Genomic DNA, 11,180 nt, shown 5'->3' on the forward strand with positions numbered 1-11,180 from the left:
CAGGTAAAAATGGACATTTAAGTGAGATGACTGTTACTTAGAAAAACACATCAATGGTTTTATTTGGGTTAGGAAAGTCAACTCCTCTGACCACTACCACCTTGACCTTAGATGGAAGAGTCTTGATAAAACAGGGCAAAGCAGCTCTGACAAATTTTAGTGTTCTTTTGGGGTGGGATAAACGTATGTGGGATCCCTAGAACTAAGAGGTCATCAATGAAGGTAGGGTGGGAGGGGCTGGCAAAATGACAACGTGTGAAATCTCTGTTTATGGAGAAAAACAGCCAGGGAGACATTCACATGGTAGAAACAGCCAATTACTTCTGTTATTCCCAACCTCTTGGGGAGAGTTAACACCAACAGTGTTCTGTTAGTAGTGCTTAAGGGAGGAGTTGTTAATTACATCTCGATGGGTGCCGGATTTCCTAGGATTTAAGGGCCAGGGCTTGCATATTAAATCTAATACTTTTAAATAAATATATAAACCCAGAAAATTAGACTGGGGGCATATAGACTACACTATTGTTAGGAAAAACTATAAAATACTTAGAATGAGTACAAAGATTTCTGAGTTTTATAGAAGTATCATGTTCATAACAAAGCAAATGGTGCTTGTTCAGTGAGATGCAAATATTGACAGATGGGTGGTAATGAATTTGATGCCCCCAGCTGCCCCCAAGATAATTCAAAATATTGTATTTTTTAATATGAAGAACTCATTTTAAAGATTTTTTAAAAATTGCATGCAAACCTATAGAATCACTAGTGAATCAGGGGTCAGCAAACTTTTTCTATAAAGAGCCAGGTAGTTATTTTAGGCTTTACAGGCCCCATATATCTTTTTGCTAAAAAGATTTAAGTTGATTCATAATAACTGTACATATTTATGAGGTATATATGCTATTTTGATACATGTATACAATGTGAAATAGTCCAATAGGCTATTTGGAATATCCATCATTTCAAACATCTGTCATTTCTTTGCTTTGGGAACATTTCAAATTTTTTCTTCTACCTATTTTGAAGTAATAAATTGTTGTTAACTATACTCACCCTACTGTGCTATTGTACACTAGAACTTATTCCTTCTATTTAACTGTGTGTTTGTACTCATTAACTAACCTCTTTTCATCCCCCTGCCCCCTCCCAGCCTCTGGTAACTGTAATTCTACTTTATCTCCATGAGATCCACTTTTTTAAGCTCCCACATATGAGTGAGAGTATGAGATATTTATATTTCTGTGCCTGGCTTATTTCACTTAACATAATAACCTACAATTTCATCCATGTTGTTGCAAATGACAAGATTTCATTCTTTTTTATGGCTGAATAGTATTTCGTTGTGTATATATACACCACATCTTAAAATCTGTTCATTTGTTGAGGTACACTTAGGTTGACTCCGTATCTTGGCTATTGTGAATAGCACTGAAATAAATAGAAGAGTGCAGGAATCCCCTTGATATACTGTTTTCCTTTCCTTTGGGCAAATCCTCAGCAGTGGCTTTGCTAGATCATATGATAGTTCTATTTTTGTTTTTTTGAGAAATCCCCATACAGTTTTTCATAATGGTTATGCTAATTTACATTCCCACCACCAGTATTTAAGAGTTCTCTTTTTTCCACAGCCTCACCAACATTTATTTTTTGTCTTTTTGATAATAGCCGTTCTAACTGGTATGACATAATAAGTTATTGTGGTTTTGGTTTGCATTTCCCTGATGATTAGTAATGTGGAAACATTTTTTTTCATGTACTTTTTGGCCATTTGTATGTATTCTCTTGAGAAATACCTGTTCAGATCATTTGCCCATGTTTTAATGGGATTATTCGTTTTATTGCTCTTGAGCTGAGTTCCTTGTATATTTTAGATATTAATCCTTTGTTGAATGAATAGTTTGCAAATTCTACAGATTCTCTTCACTCTGATTGTTTTGTTTGATGTGCAGAAGCTTTATTTTCATCTTGTCCCATTTGTCTGTTTTTGTTGGCTGTGCTTTTGGAGTTTTAGCCGTAAGATTATTGCCTAGACTAATGTCCTGAAAAATTTCCCCTGTGTTTTTTCTAATACTTTTTAAATTTTGGGACTTATGCGTAAGTCTTTAATCCCTACTGAGTTGATTTTTGTGTGTGGTGAAAGATAGGGTTTTAATCTGATCCTTCATGTGGATATCCAGTTTTCCCTGTTCCCTTTATTGAAAAGAGTATTCCTTTTTTTTTTTTCTTTAAAGATGGAGTCTCACTCTGTTGCCTAGACTTTGGAATGCAGTGGCATGATTTCGGCTCACTGCAACCTCTGCCTCCCAGGTTCAAGCGATCCTCCTGCCTCAACCTCCCAAGTAGCTATGATTATAGGTGCGTGCCACCACGCCCGGCTAATTTTTGGATTTTTAGTAGAGACAGGGTTTCACTATCTTGGCCAGGCTGGTCTCAAACTCCTGACCTTGTGATCCACCTGCCTGGGCCTCCCAAAATGCTGGGATTACAGGCGTGAGCCACTGCGCCTGGCCGAAAAGAGTATTCTTTCCCCAATGTGTGTTCTTGTTGCCTTTGTTGGAAATCAGTTGGCTGTAAATATGTGAATTTATTTCTAGATTCTCCATGTGTCTGTTTTTATGCTAATACCATGCTGCTTTAGTTACTATAGCCTTGTAATAGATTTGGAAGTCAGGTAGTGTGATATCTCCAGCTTTGTTCTTTTTGATCAGGATTGCTTTGGCTATTCAGAATCTTTTGTGGTTCCATATAAATTTTATAATTTTTTTCTATTTCTGTGAAAAATGACTTTTTTGTTTTTAATAAAGATTGCATTGTATCTGTAGATTGCTTTGGAAAGTATCGTCATTTTAACAATGTTAATCTTTCCAATCTACGAGCATGGGATCTCTTTCCTCTTGTTTGTGTCCTCTTCAACTTCTTTCATCAGTGTTTTGTGGTTTTCCGTGTATAAGTCTTTCATCTTCTTGATTAAATTTATTCCTAGGTAGTTTTTGGGTAGCCTTTGTAAATGGATTGCTTTCTTGATTTTTCACCTAGTTTGTTATTGATGTATAGAAATGCTACTAATTTTTGTATGTTGATTTTGTATCTTGCAACTTTACTAAATTTATCAGTTCTAAGAAATTTTTGGTAGTCTTTAGGTTTTTCTCTATATAAGGTCTTATCATGTCATCTGCAAAGAGAAACAATTTCATTTCCTCTTTTCTAATTTAATACTTTTCATTTCTTTGTCTTACTCTGATTGCTTTGGGTAGAATTTACAGTATTATGCTGAATAAGAGTGGTAAAAGTGGGCATTCTTGTCTAATTTCAGTTCTTAGAGGTAAAAGCTGCCTTTCCTCTATGAAGGGATGTTGAATTTTATCAAATGCTTTTTCTACGTCTATTGAGATGATCATATGGTTTTTGTGCTTCATTCTGTCAATGTGACATATCACATTTATTGATTTGCTTATGTTAAATCATCTTTGCATCCTTGATCATGTATTTTTTGATTGAATTGTTCAGTTTACTAGTATTTTGTCAAATTTTTGTGTCTATGTTTATGAGGGATATTTGGCCCATAGTTTTCATTTTTTGTTAAGTTCTTGTCAGGTTTGGTATCAGTAATACATAGAATGAGTAGGAAGAATTCCCTTCTCTTCAATTTTTTGGAATAGTTTTGAGAAGAGTTGGTGTTAGTTTTTTATAAGTTTGGTAGAATTCCACATTGAAGCCATTTGGTCCTGGGTTTTTCTTTATTGGGAATCTTTATTACTGATTTAATCTCATTACTCATTATTGGTCTGTTCAGGTTTTCTATTCCTTTGTGGTTGGTGGTTTTTTTTTTTTTTTCCTAAGCTGGTAGTCCAGCAGGGAAAATCTAGGTAGGTTTTATGTGTCCAGGTTTTGGTATCAGGGTTTTGTTATTGGTGTATAGAAGTGCAAACTTTTATTTGTCCATTTCCTCTAGGTTTTCTAGTTTGTTAGTGTATAGTTGTTTACAATAGTCTGTAATGGTCCTTTATATTTTTGTGGCTTAAGTTGAAATTTCTCCTTTTTTTGCTTCTAATTTTATATACTTGTGTCTTCTCTCTTTTATTCTTGGTTAGTCTAGTTAATGGTTTATTGATTTTGTTTACCTTAACAAAACCCAACTTTTCATTTTTGTTGATTCTTTGTGTTTTTTTTCCAGTCTTTATTTTGTTTAGTGCTGCTGTGATCTCTATTTTTCTCTTTCTACTGATTTTGGGTTTGGTTCATTATTGCTTTTCTAGGTTATTTGAAATCTTATTTTATAATATAGGCATTTATTGCTATAGCTTTCCCCCTTAGCACTGCTTTTGCTGTATTCTGTAGGTTTTGGTATGTTGTGTTTATATTTTTGTTTCAAGCAATTTTTTGATTTTCTTCTGAATTTCTTCATTGACCCAATAGTTATTAAGGAGCATGTTATTTAATTTCCATGTATTTATACAGTTTCCCAAATTTCTCTTATTGTGGATTTCTAGTTTTATTTCTTTGTAGTCTGAGAAGATCACTTGAAATTATTTTAATTTTTAAAAATTTGCTGAGAGTTGTTTGGTGGCCTAACATATGGTCTATTTTAGAGAATGTTCCATGTGCTCATTAGAAGAATGTGTATTCAGTGGTTAGATGAAACCTGTAAATGTCTGATAGGTCCATTTGGTCGAAAGTGTAGTTTAAATTCAATTTTTTTGGTTGATTTCCTGTCTAGATGATCTGTCCAATGATGAGAGTGGGGTGTTGAAGTCTCCAACTGTTAATAGTATTGGAGTCTATCCTCCCTATAGGTATAATAATATTTGCTTTACATATCTCAAGTACTCTGGTGTTAGGTGCATCTATATTTAGAATTGTTGTATCTTTTTTTGCCAGATTGATCTCTTTATTATATAATCTTCTATGTATCATTACAGTTTTTGACTTAAAGTCTGTCTTACCTGATGTAAGTAAGCTACTTCTGCTTGTTGTTTTTTTTTCCATTTCTAGGGAATATCTTTTTCCATCCCTTCACTTTGTGTATCTTTACAGGTGAAGTGAGTTTCTGGTAGGCAGTGTACAGTTGAATCATGTTTTTAAAATTTATTCGGCCAATCTGTCTCTTTTACATAGGTGATTCAATCTATTTACATTCAAGGTTATTGGCAGGTGAGGATTTATTCCTGTCACGTGGTTAATTGTTTCCTATTTTTTGTATGTCGTTTGTTCCTTTCTTCTTTTCTCATTGTTTGTCATTGCAGTTTTGTGGTTTTCTGTAGTGATAACATTTGACTCCTTTCTCTTTTTCATTTGTGTGTCTGCTCTACCAGTAAGTTTTATACTGTGATATGTTTTCATGATGGTGGTAGTTGTCCTTTCACTTCCAGATGTAGGACTCTCTTAAGCTTTTCTTGCAGGGTTGGTTATGGTAATGAATTCCCTCAGTTTTCACCTGTCTAGGAAAGACTTTATCTGCCCTTCAATTTCAAAGGATAACCTTGCTGGGTATACTATTTTTGTTGGCTAGGTTTTTCCTTTTTTTTTTTCACTTTCAGCAATTTGAATACATTGTCTCCTGGCCTATAAGGTTTCTACTGAGAAATACGCTGTTAGTTTGATGAAATTCCTTTATATGTGACTTGATGCTTTTCTGTTGCAATTTTTATTTATTTTATTTATTATTATTACGTTTTTAGAGACAGAGTATTGCTCTGTTGCCCAGGCTGAAATGCAGTAGTGTGATCTCAGCTCACTGCAATGTCCGCCTCCCAGGTTCAAGTGATTCTTGTGCCTCAGCCTCATGAGTAGTTGGGACTATAGGCATGTGCCACCACACCCAGCTAATTTTTGTGTTTTTGGTAGAGTTGGGGTTTTGCCATTTTATTGGTCCATTCTCACGCTGCTGTGAAGAAATACCTGAGACTGGGTGATTTATTAAGAAAGAGGTTTGATTGACTCACAGTTTCATATGGCTGGGGAGGCCTGAAGAAACTTACAATCATGGTGGAAGGCACCTCTTCACAGGGTGGCAGGAGAGAGAATGAGTGCTGAGTGAAGGGGGGAAGCCCCTTATAAAACCATCAGATCTTGTGAGGACTCACTATAGTGAGAACAGAATGGGGGAAATCACCCCCAATGATACAATTATCTCCACCTGGTCCCCACCCTTGACAGATGGGGATTATGCAATTAATACAATTGAAGGTGAGATTTGGTTGGGGACAAAGAGCCAAACCATATCAGCCATGTTGCCCAGGCTTGCCTTGATCTCCTGAGCTCAGGCAATCCACCTGCCTTGGCCTCCCAGTGTGCTATGATTATAGACGTGAGCCACTGCGCCAGCCTCTGTTGCTATTTTTAGATTCCTCTCTTTATCTTTGACTTTTGACAGTTTGACCATCATGTTCCTTGGAAAAGACCTTTTTAGATTAAATCTGTTTGGGGCATCTTTGAGCTTCCCATATCTAGCTGTCTGTATCTCTTGCAAGGCTTGGGAAATTTTCATCTGTTTTTAAAAATAGATTTTCTATGCCTTTACTTATCTTTTCTCCTGGAACTCCCTACATTTGAATATTTGGTCACTTCATGGTGTCTTTTATGCTACTTGGCTTTCTTCGTTCTTTTTATTTTTATATTTTTATATTTTTATATTCTTTTCTTTTTATCTACCTGGGCTATTTCAAAAGACCTGTCTTCAAGTTCAGAAATTCTTTCTTCTGCTTGTTCTAGTCTAGTGTTTAAACTCTTAATGGTGTTTTTTTTTTTTAAATCAATTGAATTCTTTAGTTTTAGAATATTTGGTTCTTTATGATATCTGTCTCTTTTTGAATTTCTCGTTCAGATCATGAATTGTTTCCTTGGTTTCTTTGTATGGTTTATCTGTGTTAGTTTTTGTATCTCACTGAGTTTTAAAAATGTCATTTTGAATTCTTTGTCAGGCATTTTATGGATTTCTTTTTTGTTGGAATCTGTTATTGGGGAATTATTGTGTTCCTTTGAAAGTGTCATATTTTCTTGCCTTTTCATGTTTCTTGTGTTCTTATATTGATATCTGTGCATCTGATGTTACAATGATTTCTTCCAATTTTATGGACTGGATTTTGTAGAGAAATACTTTTAAAAATAGATGTATCTGTAGTTTTGGTTGGGCAGGGCACTTTGGTTTTGATTCTGGGTGGGTAAAATAATGTGGTCTCTGTTTATTTCTTTTGCTGTGATCAGTGTCTGTGGATTCCTCAGGGGCCATTTGTAGTACATGCTGTAGCAAGGCTTTGCTGGAAATTGGGATATCAGGCAGGCTGGTCCTCAGGCCCCAGTGATGGCAGCAGTAGGCTGGGTATGGCAGTTATTGGGTCCCCAGGCAGCATACGTGAGCATTGGTGGTAATGAGTTCTGGCAGGCCAATCCTTGGGTTTTCAGGTATCTTGCTTGTGTGCTGGCAGTGGCAGTGGTGGGCTGAGTGGGTGGGCAGTGTGTGTGGCATTGGCAATGGCAATAGCAATGGTAGGTCAACCCTCAGGCCCCCAAACATCACATGCAGATTCCAGTGGTGGTGCAGTAGGCTGGGCAGACAAGTGCTAGGTGGCACATGCAGATGGTTGCTGCAGGTGGTGGCAGTGGCAGATTGTGTAGGTCCATCCTCAGGCCCCTGGAAGGTGCTGGTGGTGGCGGGTGGGATGGATTGATCCCCAGGTCTCTGAGTATACATGTGTTACAGGTGAAGGCTGTGGGTAGGGAGGGCCTGTCCTTAGGTTCCCTGATGGTGTGCATGGGTATGGACTACAGTGGGTAGGGTGGGTCAGTCTCCAGGCCTCTGAATGGTGTGTGTATTTGTTTGTGTGTGTGCCAGTAATGGTAGTGGTGGTGATGGGTGATATAGGCCCATACTCAAGCCTCTGGATGGCATACATAGGCACTGGTGGTAATGGGCATCATGCGCCTGTCGTCAAGCTCCCTCATATTGTGTGTGGGCTCCGGCAACAGTAAGTAGGCAGATCCATGGCCAGGACCCCAGATGGCATGCTCAGGCACTAGTAGCAGTGGTTGGGTCAAATATTACATTTTATTGGACTTGGATATTGACAGTTTTGCATCTATTGGCAAACTCATTTCAGCATTGGCTATATATGTGCCCTTTGAATATTCATTTAAGCTATTTTTGACATCTTATTAATTCTCTCCATTAATAAGTTAAAATCTTGACATATGTCCATTTTACATTTGTATGAGAGTCATGATTTTACCTTTTAAAAAACTATCCTTTAACACATGTTTCCATAGAGCAAGTGTGATCATACTGGTCTTTCAAATGATGAAATTCTTGACACATTTTCTGACTTTAGTACCATAATCCTTTGCCTTATGGGAGACATTGAATAATTTATACCTTTAACCCTCACTCATGAATTAGTGTTCAATGACAATATTCACCACTTTCTCAGATCTCAGGCCAAAGGACCAGGGATTAGCCACTCAAAGCCCTACTCTGAGAGGTGCCATGCTCAGAAGGAAAAAAGATTAGTAAAGCCTAGTCTGGGGCTACACATAAAAATATGTTATATTTGATTCTCACCTCCATACTCTATTTTAGGAAGTTATTGTATATATGCAATAGTGTAAGCTGAATTATTAAAAAATAAATGAGTTATACTACATAATAACTACTATGATTATAACTGATGTGAATTCCAATCAATATAAAATTAAGCAGTTAAAAGAATAGCATTTTCAGGAAGAAAGGATGAAAGTGATGAGTTGTAGAACCATGGAGATTTACTGTTGGATCTACAGTTTCCTCCCTAGAGCTATTATTTTCTTGCTTCCAACTGTTTGATTTAATCTTATGTTATTTATTTAGGGGCAGAGGAATCTGGAGCATATAATTTCCTTCTGGTAGTGCAGTAAGAGGTTAGGTTCTATGATCATTCTTGCTCAGGAATATTACTATCCTGTTAAGATGAGTAAACTCTGGTTTACTCATCTTAATACTAGCATGGCTAGCATAATACTTTGTGTCTTTCATTTGTGAATTGTCAAGAAATTGATTCTTATGAAATACATTTATAAAATGCTCCCCAGAAAACACTGGATTCTCTAATTAATAAATGCTGTGGTCTGAATGTTGTATCTTCCCAGAATTTACGTGTTGAAATTCTGAACCCCAAAGTGATTGTATTAGGAAGTAAGATATTTTGGGGGATGATTAGGTCATGAGCGCAAAGCCCCCATGAATGGGATTAGTGCCCTTAGAAAAGAGGCCTTAGAGAGCTGCCTTGCCCCTTCCACTGTGCAAGAACTCAGTGAAAATGTATCATCTGTGGACTAATAATGGGCCTTCACCAGACACCAAGTCTACCAGTGTCTTGATCTTGGACTTTCTAGCTTCCAGAGCTGTAAGAAATAAATTTCCGTTGTTTATAAGCCACCCAGTTTGTGTTTTTTATATAGCAGCCAGAATGGACTAAGACGATATGATTATCACTTCACATGTGACTATTGACATCTGATGTAGTACCTCAGTTCTTGTGTTCTTGGTTTAAAAGAATTGAAACGAGACACACAGCAAAGGAGATGCAGCATAGAATAATTTATTACAAAATAAAAAGTATTTTGAAAGTTAAGTGCAGGACAGACAGTATACACACACACACACACACACACACACACACACACACACACACACACAGAGGGAGGGGGAGGATTCAGGGCGGGCTGTTCTTAAGGATGAGACAGTAAACAGTAAACACTGGCACTAGGGAGACTCCCTTTATGGGAGTCTTACATGATTATTCATAATGAGGTGGAAAGAGGTGTAACTAGTAAGCATGTTCTGGGTGGTCCTCTGGGTGCACATATGTAGTAGCTGTACATGCTTGTTCATACATGTCTCATTAGCATCTTAAATATTCACCTAGGGGTGTGTTTTGTACTATTATAATGAGCAAAGGCTCTGTTTGAGGACAGGTAAAATCAAAATGTGCGTGCTCTCTAGAAGGGAAAGTCTCTACTCAAGATATAGCTTTGCTTGAATAAGCACAATTACAATGCGAATGCTGACACTTATTGTGTTGACTCTGTGGTCACCATGGTTGCTGCGTCCTGAGAACAGGTCACTTCCTTGACCACCTATCCTGCCTCATAACTGCAAGACTTTTAGATAGTATAACCTTTGTTAATTCCCACTTATTTCACGTCTTTAAAATTTTCGGCTGGGAGCGGTGGCTCACGCCTATAATCCCAGCACTTTGGGAGGCTGAGGCGGGTGTATCACATGAGGTCAGTAGTTCAAGACCAGCCTGGCCAATATGATGAAACTCCGTCTCTACTAAAAATGTGAAAATTAGTTGGGTGTGGTGGTGGGCACCTGTAATTCCAGCCACTTGGGAGGCTGAGGCAGGAGAATGACTTGAACCTGGGAGTCAGAGGTTGCAGTGAGCCGAGATTGTGCCACTACACTCCAGCCTGGGCAACAGAGTGAAACTTTGTCTCAAAAAAATTTTCATAAAGGTTTTTCATTTTTTTCTTTTCTCTTAAATTCATTATTAAAATATATCTGTTTTATTATTTCCACCTCAGATGATATAAACTTTGGTTTGTTATTTTTATTACCAAAATAACTTTGTTCTTTTTATTATCAAAACAGTATTGAAAAATAATGTAAATCACTGTAGAAAAGGTAAAAGTATTGATAAAAAAGAATTCATTTTCACCCATACTCCATCCTTGAGAAATAAGCACTATTCCTCTGAGTACTTCATTTCAGATCTTTTTCTATGAATAAATGTGGATATATTTTATGCACATATTTAAAATTATCATCTTGCAATTTTTAAACTTTTTTGATCAAAAGTAATTTCATGAAATCCTTCCATATTCATAATACATATTTTAGAGCATATGTTCTTAACCCTGGCCTCTGGTGTTGGGGTGGATCAAACCTCCGTTCTGGTTGTGTGACCTTGGGAAGTTTCCTAACTTTACTAAGCCAAAGTTATTTCATCTATAAAATACAATTAATATTAAGTACCTATTTTATAAATTAGTTGTGATAATTAAATGAAATAGTATATGTAATATATCCAACAATAAGAGCATTAAGTAAATATTAACTATTATAATTTATAATTAAATATGATTCTATCTGACTAGTTTTTCAGGTTGAATTTAAAGTTGAATTGGGGTTGAGGGAAAGGGGATTG

The sequence above is a fragment of the Piliocolobus tephrosceles genome, chromosome 4 (assembly GCF_002776525.5).
Source record: "Piliocolobus tephrosceles isolate RC106 chromosome 4, ASM277652v3, whole genome shotgun sequence".
Lineage (NCBI taxonomy): Eukaryota > Metazoa > Chordata > Mammalia > Primates > Cercopithecidae > Piliocolobus > Piliocolobus tephrosceles.